This window comes from Canis aureus, chromosome X (genome assembly GCF_053574225.1).
Source record: "Canis aureus isolate CA01 chromosome X, VMU_Caureus_v.1.0, whole genome shotgun sequence".
NCBI lineage: Eukaryota > Metazoa > Chordata > Mammalia > Carnivora > Canidae > Canis > Canis aureus.
In genome coordinates this window covers 107,397,063-107,412,837 of record NC_135649.1, presented here as the reverse complement: position 1 = coordinate 107,412,837, position 15,775 = coordinate 107,397,063, and the positions used below count along the sequence as shown (strand labels likewise).

At 37.6% G+C, this 15,775-nt stretch overlaps 1 protein-coding gene and 1 pseudogene across 1 annotated transcript in view; both read right to left on the bottom strand.

The window, feature by feature from the left end:
• LOC144308958 (uncharacterized) overlaps positions 1-15,775 on the bottom strand; it is a 159,040-nt gene that overhangs the window by 50,156 nt on the left and 93,109 nt on the right. The window lies entirely within an intron of this gene.
• Positions 13,245-13,344, bottom strand: LOC144309272 (U6 spliceosomal RNA; annotated as a pseudogene).

The following is a 15,775-nucleotide window of genomic DNA, read 5'->3' as shown; positions in this document are numbered from 1 at the left end:
GAAAATTTTCCCAATATGGCAAAAGACACAAAGGTACAGACTTAAGAAATTCAGTACTGGGCAGCCTGGACGGCTCAGAGGTTTAGCGCCACCTTCGGCCCAGGGCATGATCCTGGAGTCCTGGGATCGAGTCCCATGTCAGGTGCCCTGCATGGAGCCTGCTTCTCCCTCTGCCTGTGTCTCTGCCTCTCTGTGTGTGTCTCTCATGAATAAATAAATAAAATCTTTAAAAAAGAAAAGAAAAAAAAAGAAATTCAGTACTACCTAAGTAGGATAAATCCAAAAATATCTACACAAAGATACATCATGTTTAAACTTCTAGAAACTAGAGACAAAGAAAAAGTCTCTTGAAAACACACCAAGAGAAACAATAAATTACCTATATAGGACCTATATAGGACTACTGATTAAAAATCAATTAAAATCATTTAAAATTAAAATCTGAAATCATGAAAACCAGAAGAAAGTAGCAGACATTTTCTACATGCTAAAAGAAAAAAACTGTCAACTTCAAATTCTATATCTGGTGAAAGTATCCTACAGGAATAAAGGGGAAATACAAATATCTCAGATGAAGGAAAACTAAAAGGATTTCTTATTAGTAAATCTATCTTTAAAGGATGGCTAAAGGATTGTTTCAAACAAAAAGGAAATTATAAAAGAAGGAATATTAGAGCATCAGGAAGAACGAAAAATAGAAAGAGTAAAATATGGTTATATAAAATAGATTATGCTCTGTAGACATTTTATAAATCATATATGAAATAACAACAAAAATTATAATACCTTCTGATACTCAAGACGATGGTATTTAAAAGTGGAGAGAGTAAGTGGAATGGTAAATGGAACAATAAATGGACATATGGTTTCATATTTCACTAGAAGTGATAAAATATTAATACCAGTGGATATTACATATATATATACTCTAATACCCACATAAATTACTATAAAAACTAAAACATATACATTCAAAAATGCTATAAATAAATCAAGATGAAATTTTAAGAAATATTCAAGTAACTCACAGGAAGGCAGGAAAGAGAAACAAAGAAAGAACTAGTAAAAACAAACAGAAAAAAATAATAAAATGGAATACTTAAGCTCTAAAATATGAATAATTATCTTACATGTACATAGTGTAAATAAACTGACCAAAAGACAGATTAGTAAAATAATTAAAAAACATGACCCAACGATATGTTTTTTACAAGAAACTGACTTCAAATTCAACAGCAAATGTAGGTCGAAAGTAAAAAGGTGGAAAAAGATATACCATGCAAACATCAAAAACAAGAAGTGGCAATATGCATATCAGACAAAGTAGACTACAAGCAAACAATACTACAAAAGACAAAGAGGGATACTACATAATGACAAAATGATTGCTACACCAGGAAGATAAAATAATATCAAATGTGTACATACCAAACAAGATAGTTTACAATATATAAAGCAAAACTAATAGAGCTGAAAAGAAAAACAGACAATTCAAAAATTATAGCTGGGTACATCAAAGCCTCCCTTTCAACAACAGAACTAATATAGAAAATCATCAAGGATGTAGAAATTCTGCACATCACATTCAATCAACAGGACCTAATTGACATATATAATATTCCATTCAACAACAGCAGAATACTCCACTTTTTTTTTCAAGCACCCATGTAATAGTCAAAACAATCCTCAAAAAACTTCAAAACAGTGAAATCATACAGACTGTTCTCTCACCATATAAAAATCAAGCTAGATAAAAGAAAGACAGCAGGAAAATATCTAAATACATAGAAATTCAATTAATCTAAGTTCCCACTGCAAGAAACTAGAAAAGGAAGAGCAAACTAAACCTAATGCAAACAAAGTTGGTAGAGCCACTCTAGAAAATCGTATGTGATATGAACAGAGGGATAGACACACAGATTAATGTAATCGAATAGGGAAAGTAGAAAAAAGGTCCCAAATCAATATGTTTAATTCATTTTTTTTACAAAGGTACATAAGCAAAGCAATTCAAAACAGGAAAAATAGCTTTTTCAAGAAATGGTACCGAAGCAACTGGACACAAATGAGGGGGCAAACCCCTTGATTTAGTCATCAGACATAAAAATGTAACTCAAAACGGATAATGCATCTAAGTGTAAAACTGTAAAACTTTTAGGGAAACACAAGAAAATCTTCAGGATCTAGGGCTAGGCAAAGAGTTCTCATACCTGATACCAAAAATACAATCCATAAAAGTAGAAACTTAATAAATTTATCCAAAACCCCATATCACATCAAGTACATGAAAAAATGTTCAACATCATTGATAAATGGGGAAATTCTAATTAAAATCATAATGAAGTACTATCATATACCCATTAGAATGACTAAAAAACAGTGACAACACCAGATGCTGGTGAGGATGTAGAGAAAATAGAATACTCACACATTGTTGGTATAAATGTAAAATGATACAACCACTCTAGAAAACAGTTTGGCAACTTCTTTGAAAAACTAAACATGTGATTACCATATAAGCCAGCAACTGCACTCTTAGGTATTCACCTCAGAGAAATAAAAAGTTTTGTTCACCCAAAAACCTATACCCAAATGTTCATAGCAGCTTTATTCATAATAACCAGCAACTGGAAACAATGAAGATGTCTTTCAACAGGTAAATGATTAAACAAACTATTGTATATCCATACAACGAATACTACTCTGCAATAAGAAGGAATGGACTACTGATACACAAAACAACCTCGAAAAATTTCTAGGGAATTATGCTGAATAAAAAAAGCCAATCCTAAATGGTTACATGCTACATAATTCAATTAATAACATTTTGAAATGATAAAATTATAGAAATGGAGAACAGATTATGTATCAGGATAGGGACTGAGTGGGATCCTTGTAGTGATCAAACTGTTTTTTTTTTTCTTGACTTAAGTAGTGCTACATGAACACATGTGATAAAATTATATTGAACTAAATGTACACACACACACACACACACAGGAATGCTGGTAAAACTGGGGAAATCTGAATTAGACTGGTGGATTATTTCAAAGTCAATATCCTCTGTGATACTGTAGTCTAGCTTTTCAAGATATTACCATTTGGAGAAATTGGTAAAGAGTACACTGATTCCTCTGTGCTATTCTTACAACTGCATGTAATGTACAATTGTCACAAAAATTTTTTTCGTTAAAAAAAGGCTACACAGGGCAGCCTGGGTGGCTCAGCGGTTTAGCGCCGCCTTAGGCCCAGGGCATGATCCTGGAGACCCGGGATCGAGTCCCACGTCAGGCTCCCTGCATGGAGCCTGCTTCTCCCTCTGCCTGTGTTTCTGCCTCTCTCTCTCTCTCTCTCTCTCTCTGTCTCTCATGAATAAATGAATAAAATCTTTAAAAAAATTAAATCTAAAAAAGGCTACACAGAACTCACTGAGAGCAAGTAGAAAGTAATCTAGGCATTCTTTATCCTCCCTTAAACAAAGATTGGTATTTCTATTGGTATATATCCTCAGGACTTTCAAAACCTCTCATATTGCCACTTGTGTTTTGCCAACACATCCTCTATGAAGTAAAATGTACATAAGGCTTTGAAGTACTACGATTCTCAAGTAATATTAGCAGAAAGAAAAATATCTTCATATATCATGTCAGAGAAGAAAAAAGCTAAGGGTCTGAATCAATTGCCCATGGTTTCTCAGCAAAATATCAAACTCTTGAGGAACAGATTAGGCAGCAGTTTTAAAATAATTTTTTTCTTTTTCCTTTTTTCTTTTCCAGGATAATTTGATTCAGTGATTAAAACTGAGAATAAGGGAGGTGGGGCAAGATGGCGGAGGGTAGGATCCCCAAATCACCTGTCCCCACAAACTTACCTAGATAACTTTCAAATCATCCTGAAAACTTACGAATCCGACCTGAGATTTAAAGAGAGAACAGCCAGAATGCTACAGAAAGAAGAGTTTGTGCTTCTAACAAGTTAGAAAGGCAGAAGAAAAAAAAGAATCAAGTGGAGAAGGGGACCCCACGAGCAGCTGGGCTAAGGGTGGCGGCGAAAGCCTCCAGGAGAGGAAAGCCCAGTCCCCGAGAAGCAGGAACTTTAAAAATCCGCACCGGATTGTTCCCGGACTGAAAGGCGTTCGCAGGGGCTCAGGCAGCACTGCAGGAGGGGCAGTGAGGCCTCCGGGTTCCCGGGGTCACTAACAGAGGAAGTGCGCCTGGAGGAGAGCGTGACACAGACTGTGGGCCCATCTCGGTAAAGGGATGGAGTGCGCGCGTGGCGGGCCCTCGGGAGCAACTCAGGCGGCTCTGCGTGGAGGGGGCTGCGCCCTGCTGCCTTCAGGAACCGCGGCCCCCGGGAGCGCAATTCCAGCACCGCAGGCCCCGAATCCCAGGCCGCCGGGGGACACAGCCCAGTATCCGGCATTCCCCCCGGGACAGGCAGAGGCGGAGAGGCCACAGGACAGTGAGGATGCTCCTGCCGCAGGGTGCCCGCCACACTCAGAGCATCCAGGCCCCTGCAGACTGGGAGACTGCGGTAGTTACTGCTTGAGCTGACTCCAGGGCTGGAGAGCTGACTGCAGCCAGTGTTGTTGCCCCTCCTGGTGTCACCCTGTGCCTGGGACGGAGCGGGGCCGCCAGGGAACAAGGGCCTCACAGGATAAACAGCTCCCACTGAGCCGTACACCTGGCAGCCAGCGGGGCAGCGCCCACAGATGCACACACCTGAGAATCAGCAGAGGAGGCCCCTCCCAGAGAAGACCACCTGGAAGGACAGGGGAAGGGAAGGTTCTTGATCGAACAGCACTGGAAAGCTCCAGGGGAAGTTGAGGGATTTATAGTATATAGAACCAGAGGATACCCCTCCTTTTTTTTTCCGAGTACAACTCGTTTTTAGCCACTCTGCACTGAGCAAAATGACTAGAAAGAAGAACTCACCACAAAAGAAAGAATCAGAAACAGAACTCTCTCCCACAGAGTTACAGAATTTGGATCATAATTCGATGTCAGAAAGCCAATTCAGAAGCACAATTATAAAGTTACTGGTGGCTCTGGAAACAAGCATAAAGGATTCAAGAGACTTCATGACTACAGAATTTAGATCTAATCAGGCTGAAATTAAAAATCAATTAAATGAGATGCAATCCAAACTGGAGGTCCTAACGATGAGAGTTAATGAGGTAGAAGAACGAGTGAGTGACATAGAAGACAAGTTGATGGCAAGGAAGGAAGTGGAGGAAAAAAGAGAAAAACAAAAGACCACGCGGAAAGGATAAGGGAAATAAATGATAGCCTCAGAAGGAAAAATCTACATTTAATTGGGACTCCAGAGGGCGCCGAGAGGGACAGAGGAACAGAAAGCATATTTAAACAAATCATAGCTGAGAACTCCCTAACTTGGGGAGGGGAACAAGCATTCAGACCCAGGAGATACAGAGGTCCCCCCCAAAATCAATAAAAAACCATTCAACACCTAGACATTTAATAGTGAAACTTGCAAATTCCAAAGATAAAGAGAAAATCCTTAAAGCAGCAAGAGATAAGAGATCCCTAACTTATATGGCAAGAAATATCAGATTAATAGCAGACCTCTCCACAGAGACCTGGAAGGGCAGAAAAGGCTGGCAGGATATATTCAGGGTCCTAAATGAGAAGAACATGCAGCCAAGAATACTTTATCCAGCAACCTCTCATTCAGAATAGAAGGAGAGATAAAGAGCTTCCAAGATAAGCAGAAGCTGAAAAAATACGTGACCACCAAACCAGTTCTGCAAGAGATATTAAGGGGGACTCTGTAAAAGGAAGAGGAAGCCCAAAAAAATAATCCTATAACATTGAATAGGTATTACAATGGCACTAAATTCATATCTTTCAATAGTAACTCTGAACGTGAACAGGCTTAGTGATCCCATCAAAAGACACAGGGTTTCAGACTGCATAAAAAAGTAAGAATCATCTATTTGGTGTCTACAAGAGACTCATTTTAGACATAAGACACTTCCAGCCTGAAAATAAAAGGTTGGATAACCATTTACCATTCAAATGGTCCTCAGAAGAAAGCAGGGGTAGCAATCCTCATATCAGATAAATTATCCCAAAGACTGTAGTAAGAGATGAAGAGGGACACTATATCATACTTAAAGGATCCATCCAACAAGAGGACTTAACAATCATGAATATTTATGCCCCTGATATGGGAACTGCCAAGTATATCAATTAATAACCAAAGTAAAGACATACTTAGATAATAAGACACTAATACTGGGAGACTTCAACACGGCAAATGACAGATATTCAAAGCACAACATCTCCAAAGAAACAAGAACTTTAAATGATACACTGGACTAGGTGGATTTCACAGATATTTACAGAACTTTACATCCAAATGCAACTGAATACATATTCTTCTCAAGTGCACATGGAACTTTCTCCAAATAGACCACACACTGGGTCACAAATCAGGTCTTAACTGATACCAAAAGATTGGGATTGTACCCTGCCTATTTTCAGACCATAATGCTTTGAAACTTGAACTCAGTCACAAGAAGAAACTTGGAAGAAACTCAAACACGTGGCGGTTAAAGAGCATGCTGCTAAAAGATGAAAGGGTCAACCAGGAAATTGGAGAAGAATTAAAAAGATTCATGGAAACTAATGAGAATGAAGATACAACCATTCAAAATCTTTGGGATATAGCAAAAGCAGTCCTGAGAGGGAAATACATAGCAATACAAGCATCTCTCAAAAAATTGGAAAAAAACCTCAAATAAACAAGCTAACCTTGGACCTAAAGGAACTGGAGAGAGAACAGCAAATAAAAACTACACCCAGCAGAAAAAGAGTTAATAAAGATTCGAGCAGAACTCAATGAAATAGAGACCAGAAGAACTGTAGAACAGATCAACAAAACCAGGAGCTGGTTCTTTGAAAGAATTATTTAGAAAGATAGATAAACCATTAGCCAGACTTATTAAAAAAAAGAGAGAGAAAAGACTCTAATTAATAAAATCACGAATGAAAAAGGAGAGATCACAAGCAATACCAAGGAAATACAAATGATTTTAAAAACATGTTATGAGCAGCCATACGCCAATAAATTAGGCAATCTAGAAGAAATGGACTCATTTCTGGAAAACCACAAACTACCAAAACTGGAACAGGAAGAAATAGAAAACCTGAACAGGCCGATAACCAGGGAGGAAATTGAAGCAGTCATCAAAAACCTCCCAAGACACAAAAGTCCAGGGCCAGATGGCTTCCCAGGGGAATTCTATCAAACGTTTAAAGAAGAAACAATACCTATTCTACTAAAGCTGTTCTGAAAGATAGAAAGAGATGGAATACTTCCAAACTCGTTCTATGAGGCCAGCATCACCTTAGTTCCAAAACCAGACAAAGACCCCACCAAAAAGGAGGATTAATAGACCAATATCCCTGATGAACACAGATGCAAAAATTCTCAACAAGATACCAGCCAATAGGATCTAACAGTATATTAAGAAGATTATTCACCATGACCAAGTGGGATTTATCCTCAGGATGCAAGCCTGGTTCAACACTCGTAAAGCAATCAACATGATACATCATATCAACAAGAGAAAACAAGAACCATATGATCCTCTCAATAGATGCAGAGAAAGCATTTGACAAAATACAGCATCCATTCCCGATCAAAACTCTTCAGAGTGTAGGGATAGAGGGAATATTCTTCAGCATCTTAAAAGCCATCTATGAAAAGCCCACAGCAAATATCATTCTCAATGGGGAAACACTGGGAGCCTTGACCCTAAGATCGGGAACAAGACAGGGATGTCCACTCTCACCACTGCTATTCAACATAGTACTAGAAGTCCTAGCCTCAGCAGTCAGGCAACAGAGAGAAATAAAAGTCATTCAAATTGGCAAAGAAGAAGTCATACTCTCCCTCTTTGCAGATGACATGATACTGTACATAAAAAAACCCAAAAGACTCCACCCCAAGATTGCTAGAACTCATACAGCAATTTGACAGTGTGGCAGGATACAAAATCAATGCCCAGAAGTCAGTGGCATTTCTATACACTAACAATGAGACTGAAGAAAGAGAAATTAAGGAGTCAATCCCGTTTACAATTGCACCCAAAAGCATAAGATACCTAGGAATAAACCTAACCAAAGAGGTAAAGGATCTATACCCTAAAAACTACAGAACACTTCTGAAAGAAATTGAGGAAGACACAAAGAGATGGAAAAATATTCCATGCTCATGGATTGGATGAATTAATATTGTGAAAATGTCAATGCTACCCAGGGCAATTTACACATTTAATGCAATCCCTATCAAAATACCATGGACTTTCTTCAGAGAGTTGGAACAAATCATCTTAAGATTTGTGTGGAATCAGAAAAGACCCCGAATAGCCAGGGGAATATTAAAACAGAAAACCATAGCTGGGGGCATCGCGATGCCAGATTCTAGGTTGTACTACAAAGCTGTGGTCATCAAGACAGTGTGGTACTGGCACAAAAACAGACACATAGATCAATGGAACAGAATAGAGAACCCAGAAATGGGCCCTCAACTCTATGGTCAACTAATATTCAACAAAGCAGGAAAGACTATCCCCTGGAAAAAGGACAGTCTCTTCAGTAAATGGTGCCGGGAAAATTGGACAGCCACATGCAGAAGAATGAAACTAGACCATTCTCTTACACCATACACAAAGATAAACTCAAAATGGATGAAAGATCTAAATGTGAGACAAGAATCCATCAAAATCCTAGAGGAGAACACAGGCAACACCCTTTTTGAACTTGGCCACAGTAACTTCTTGCAAGATACATCTATGAAGGCAAGGGAAACAAAAGCAAAAATGAATTACTGGGATTTCATCAAGATGAAAAGCTTTTGCACAGCTAAAGAAACAGTCCACAAAACTAAAACTAAAACAGTCCACAAAACTAAACAACCTACAGAATGGGAGAAGATATTTGCAAATGACCTATCAGATAAAGGGCTAGTATCCAAGATCTATAAAGAACTTATTCAACTCACACCCAAGAAACAAACAATCCAATCATGAAATGGGCAAAAGACATGAACAGAAATCTCACAGAGGAAGACATAGACATGGCTAACAAGCACATGAGAAAATGCTCCGCATCCCTGGCCATCAGGGAAATACAAATCAAAACCACAATGAGATACCACCTCACACCAGTGAGAATGGGGAATATTAACAAGGCAGGAAACAACACATGTTGGAGAGGATGTGGAGAAAGGGGAACCCTCTTGCACTGTTGGTGGGAATGTGAACTGGTACAGCCACTCTGGAACTGTGTGGAGGTTCCTCCAAGAGTTAAAAATAGAACTTCCCTATGACCCAGCAATTGCACTGCTGGGGATTTACCACAAAGATACAGATGCAGTGAAACGCCGGAACACCTGCACCCCGATGTTTCTAGCAGCAATGTCCACAATAGCCAAACTGTGGAAGAAGACTTGGTGTCCATCAACAGATGAATGGATAAAGAAGCTGTGGTCTATGTATACAATGGAATATTCCTCAGCCATTAGAAACGACAAATACCCACCATTTGCTTCGACGTGGATGGAACTGGAGGGTATTATACTGAGTGAAGTAAGTCAATTGGAGTAGGACAAACATTATATGGTCTCATTCATTTGGGGAATATAAAAAAAATAGTGAAAGGGAATAAAGGGGAAAGAAGAGAAAATGAGTGGGAAATATCAGTGAGGGTGACAGAACATGAGAGACACCTAACTGGGAAATGAGCAAGGGGTTGTAGAGGGGAGATGGGCTAGGTGACAGGCACTGATGGGGGCATTTGACGGGATGAGGACTGGGTGTTATGCTATATGTTGGCAAATCAAACTCCAATAAAATATACAAAAAAATAAAATAAAATTGAGAATAAAAAAGTCAGGGGATCCCTGGGTGGCTCAGCGGTTTAGCACCTGCCTTCGGCCCAGGGCATGATCCTGGTGTCCCAGGATCGAGTCCCACATCAGGCTCACCACATAGAGCCTGCTTCTCCCTCTGTCTGTGTCTCTGCCCCCCCCTCATTAAATAAAAGACAAAAATCAAAAGTTGAAAAGAGGTAGTAGACAGGCTCCTAGACTTAAGTGTCAAATCCACTGCTCTCTGTGTGAGTTTGGGCAGACCAACTCAATCTGTTTGCATCTCCATTTCCTGGTAAAAATTAAAGCATTACAGAAACCCCAAGATCCAGCTTGAAAATATTGTATGATCCTCTGAAATTTGAAATGTTGATGAAAGTAAAGCTAATGATGTTTCATCCCATTCCTTCATTAGACTTAATTTAATAAGGTTCTCCATGGTAACTTCAATTGGCAATCGAAGCATTCCCTTCAGCTGTGTAAATTATGCCCCTAATTCCAATATAACTGTTCAAGTTTCCTTACCAAGTCTCTAAGTGCAAATTAACTTTGAAGGAGCTTTCCAATACAGGCTCCATTACAATTCATACCAAACTGGTCCTATCGGCTTCAGATTTTTCTCCTTAATTTTTTTCAGACACATGGAGTATAGTTTTACTGTTATTTTTATCCATTGCCTTTAGAGTTCTCTTTCTCATTCATTGCATCGAATGAAAGTATTTTAAAGTGTAAATCATATAGCAGCTTCAAGACTTAGGGGCTAATGCTTTTGGGGATCTTGCCTAATGGTATTCTGGGAGTCTGATCTCACTATTGTCAAGATATGAGTTACCCTTGATACAGTGCAAAATGTCTTTGTTATATAACTCTTGCTTTAACAGACCACTCAGTTCCTTGGGAAAATCTAGACTAGGCAAACTCTCAGTGGTATTCATCTCTTCTTACAACCTGATACCTATCCTCTGCCAAAAACCTTAAGTACCTTATTGAATCTCCAAGTCAGAGCCTATTTTTCAAGGGGAAAACCTGGTTGTTGACCACAACTCAATGTATGGTGTCCATTCATGCCGTTGTGAGGTGCCTATTATGAAACTAGTCTGCTGTATTAGTCACGATTTCTACATTAATGTTTAACAAAGCAAATCCCTGCCCCTCCTCCATTTCTCAGTGGGTTACAACCATATAAATACAATTATCTATTCCTCTCTTATAGTTCTACAGATCAGCTGTTGGTCAAATGGACTGGACTACACTTGTCTAGCTTGGCTCCTGGCTGTGAGTGACTACATGTCTATTTTGCACATCTCTTTATTCTGTTAAACAGTTAATGTGTTTTTCACGGCAGAGGATAGGTTTGCAAGAGGGCTGGCAAGAACTTTCCATGTTTCTTTAAAGCCTATAGCTGAGGGGCACCTGGATGGCTCAGCGGTTGAGTGTCTACCTTTGGCCCAGGTCGTGATCCCGGGTCCAGGGACCAAGTCCTACATCGGGCTCTGTGCATGGAGCCTGCTTCTCTTTCTGCCTATGTCTCTGCTTCTCTCTGTGTGTCTCTCATAAATAAATAAATAAAATCTTAAAAAAAAACCTATAGCTGAAAACTGTCATACTCTCAATTCTGCCCACATTTTATTGACTAAAGCAAATCATATGACCAAGCCGAACATCAGTGCACAGAGGAAGTATATTCTATACATGGAGAATCCATGACAAGGACAGGGAGGGAAAGAAGAATTGTAAACAAATAATACCACAAGTCACTTCTGCTTACTAATTTAAAGAGAAAAAAAGTAAATTCAACTACTATTACTAAAATATGTTAAAGTTATTTCTTTTTCACCTTTCTGTTAGACAGTGAGAATCTGGGCTTTGGAAGAATACTCTCAGTTCCAGTGATCTTGTCGTTCTTTCTCCCTGCCTAGACTCAGAGAGCCTAGTCCAACAGCCTGGGCTGACATTCTAGTGCTCCTAAGGTGTAAGGTGAGAAGGAGCCACTGACTTGGAGATCCAGTGAGGATATTTAGCTTTTGGGGCAGGGATGGGGTATCAGATCATGTGAGGAGATGGGTACCACTGAGAGTTTTCCTAGCCTTGATTTTCTCTAAAAACTGGGTGGCCTAATCAAGAGTCACAAAAAAGAAAATTTTGTAATGTATCAGGGTAACTCTTGAGAAGAGTGAGATGTGAGACCCAGAAGAATATTGAGCAAGATCCCTCAAAAGTGCTAGCAGGTAAAAAACCTTGAAGCTGCTGTATGATTGATAAACTCTCTAATAAGGTGTCTACACCTTAAAATGAAAAATAGCTTTTCTGCACTCCTAGTTCCATTCCCTCCCATTTTCTCAACTGAGATTCAAAAAGACGTAATTGTTTTCAGAGAATGTTAGGTCAGAGTTTGCACATATCTTTGGCTGAAGTGTGTCATTGACTACCAACACTTATCAGGCTCAGAACAGCCACTAAGGAATATTTTGGAAACTTGAGGGGGGATTTTTATTTTTCACAATGAATTGATGATAGCACAGGTATTTGGTAAGCCAGGGATGATAGATCTCTTACAATGAGCACTACACTGAACAACTATTCTATATTCTACGTAAGTTTTTAATGTCTTATCAATCTTATAGAAGAAAATCCCATTTGTAAGTATTTATACCTACAACCTAACTCCATGGCACACAAAGTGTTTTTTGCAAGGTGTTAATTTGCACTTAATTTTCTAGAAATACAACTTTTGTATAAATTACAGTTAGACTGTATTTGTTTCCTGAGCTTTGTTTGAAACTTTACTAAGGGTTGTGTACCTTTCAGGAAACCCATGTCCCTGAGGCAATGCTGCATATATAGTTGAGTCATCAATACAACACACCTGCATCATTCTGCAGCTGGAGCTGGTATAGTCACATTGGTTATAATAAAGGATCCAAGCAATAAACATCATGTTTTAAAGTGTAGTCATGCCTAAATGCATATTGAAATATATTATAAATTTCATATTTCTATGTAGGGTATTATATTTAATAAAACATTGAAACTACTCTCCTTTTATTTCTCCTTTATATAACAGTTCATATATTTTACTGCTTTTTTAAAACTTATCTATATAAGCATATTACATACATATGAATTACATTTCATGGTAATAAAGAGCACCTACAAAATTATTTGTTATAAAAAGGGAACAAGTTTTGATAGATTTGAGAACCCCCCTCTATGCCATCCTACTGTTTGTTTTCCCCCTATCTTGTCTTTTAAAATAATGCATAGTCACTGTCACTTTTTTGCATTTATTTTATTAATTATTAATTTCATGAGAGTCACTCACTTTGTTTTGAATATTGGTAGTTTTTTTTAATATGGAATACTTTATGAATTTGCATGTCTTCCTTGCACAGGGGCCATGCTAATCTCTGTATCATTATAATTTTAGCATGTGTGCTACTGAAGCAAGAACTTGGCAATTTTTAATATTTTCATTCCTGTATGATATTCCATTGTAAAAAAAACTATAATTCACTTATCTATACTACTCTTATACCCCCAGTTTTAGTGAGAAATAATTAGCAAATATCACTGTGTAAATTTAAGGCTAACAACATGATGGTTTTCAGTGTCAGTTCTTGATTAACTATTTAGAATTATAAATTAATAAAATCAAATTTAATGAAGCAATCCTGATAAATGTCTAGGTTATCATCAAGTCCAAAAATTCAAGTGTCAAGAATTTTTTCTCTTAAGTATGTTTTGTACAAAATGTTTTTGATCCCATTCCTTTTCTCCAGGTTTTCCCTTCTCTAAGTCATTATTATCTTACTTATGTCTTAGTCCTAATCAATATGTGTTAAAAGATCTTTCAGATGGCACCTGGGTGTCTCAGTTGGTTAAGCATCTGACTCTCAATTTCAGCTCAAGTCATGATCTCAAGGCTGTGAGATCAAGCCTCAAGTCCAGCTCTGCACTGGGCATGGAGCCTGCTTAAGATTCTCTCTCTGCCCCTCTTCTCATCTCTCTTGCCCCTCCCCCCCAAGAAAGAACAAAACCACGAACTAATTTGTATTTGATCCAATAGAAAATCATTCTATAATAATTTGAGTGCTTAAAACAGTCAAATTTTCTGGTTTCTTATTTCATTACTTCTTCTGTCATTAAAGTTATATCTGACTTTTTTTGCCTATCTCTGAAAAAGTCCTATTCCTTTCTTAATGAATATTTAATTTTTGTGATCTGGATTAAGATCATTGCTTTGGAAAGAAAGCATCTTTATTATATCTGATTCATCCTATTGAGTTTCATCCCAAATTATCTTCCTCTACACCAGCCAAATATATTACTATATGCTAGGTCAAATGTTAGATACTGGATATGAGGGAGGTAAAAAATTAATCTCCATTTCTGCTTTCAAGGAGCTTACCCTCATTGTTACATCAATTTGCATCCCCATTTCTTAACAAGAAATAGAAGACAACAGTATTTGTATACATAGCAATATCATTAAAAGGCTACACACCAGCACATCAGTTTCTCACACATTGTTTAGTTCTTAGTATCATGGTTTGATATTTTCAGAACTCAGTAGAACCTGAAAAAAATAAGACTACAGAGTGTCTGTAAGTGTCCAAAGCCAGCACTTTAAAAAATGGAACTACATGCCATGAAAGTATTGTTGAATAAAATGAACTGCTTGTGCATGTCATTTAAATTGCTATTGCTTTCCTTCTCTATTTATTGTTCAATGATTATATATGAACCCAGGCCAAAGATGTAAGGTTCAAATAATTATTGCCTAGGAATGGGAGGGGATCTCAGTTTTGCAATAAAATAAATAATGGGTCTATAAAGATTACCCATATATTTGTATGTTTTTGTCTGGAACTTATGCTTCAGTCCAATTTATAAGCAAAAATTATGCCATCTTAACAGATGGCCCTACATGTAAATAACCCAAAGAACAGAAAGAATTGGTAGAGTATTACTAGGGATCTTCAGAAAGAAAGAATAGGGATGCTCAGAAAGAAAGAATAGGGAGCAACTATATAAACTCAGAGATTTATGCTAAGTATTTATTAGAATCACCTGCAGAGATTTAAATTTTTATACCAATGATTCAAATTTAGCTAATCTGGGGGAATGGCTTGGGTACTGGGATTTTTTAAAAGTTCCCCAGTAATTCCAAGATACAGCCAGTGTTGAGACCTGTTGCACTAAACAAAACCTACAATACAACTCTATTACCAATCATATTTAAGTGGATATTTAAGATCAATTATTTGAAAGATAATTTTCTCAAAGCAAAAAAACAATTCTGTCGGCATAAAAAACATTCTTCACACCTGTAGATAATACACAGTTTATTCCTGACTATTGATAATAACTCATTTTATCAAGATTATATTTCTTTTCACATTTTTAAAAAAATCTGACATAGACTAATTAAATGCAATAAAAACAGGTACTTCAAAATGTTAGTGAGGTGCTAAAGTTCCATTATTATGCTATAACTCTAAGTATGCATATTTCTAACTGCTAAAACTTTCATGGACTTATTTTATGCTGAGAGTTTAGGCAGGGTTAGAGAGGACAACAAATAGTATCGTGGCTTTCCTCAAACTATTTAGATTACTGATATAATAATAAAAGCGTTTTTTTGCTTTTGTCTCATTACCCAAATCTGTATCAGTTTAAAGATTAGTCATGTTAATAGCTAAGTAAAATCTTGATACAGGATGTCTAAAACAAAGGTCATTCCAATTGAGGGAGTGAAATAGTTGTGATGTATGCAATTCTACTTCAGCTCACCCCATTTGGAATCACTGAAAGCTAACTCCCTATAATTCTATGCTACTCATAATTGGGTCTGAAACAAGCAGCACAGGCAACATTT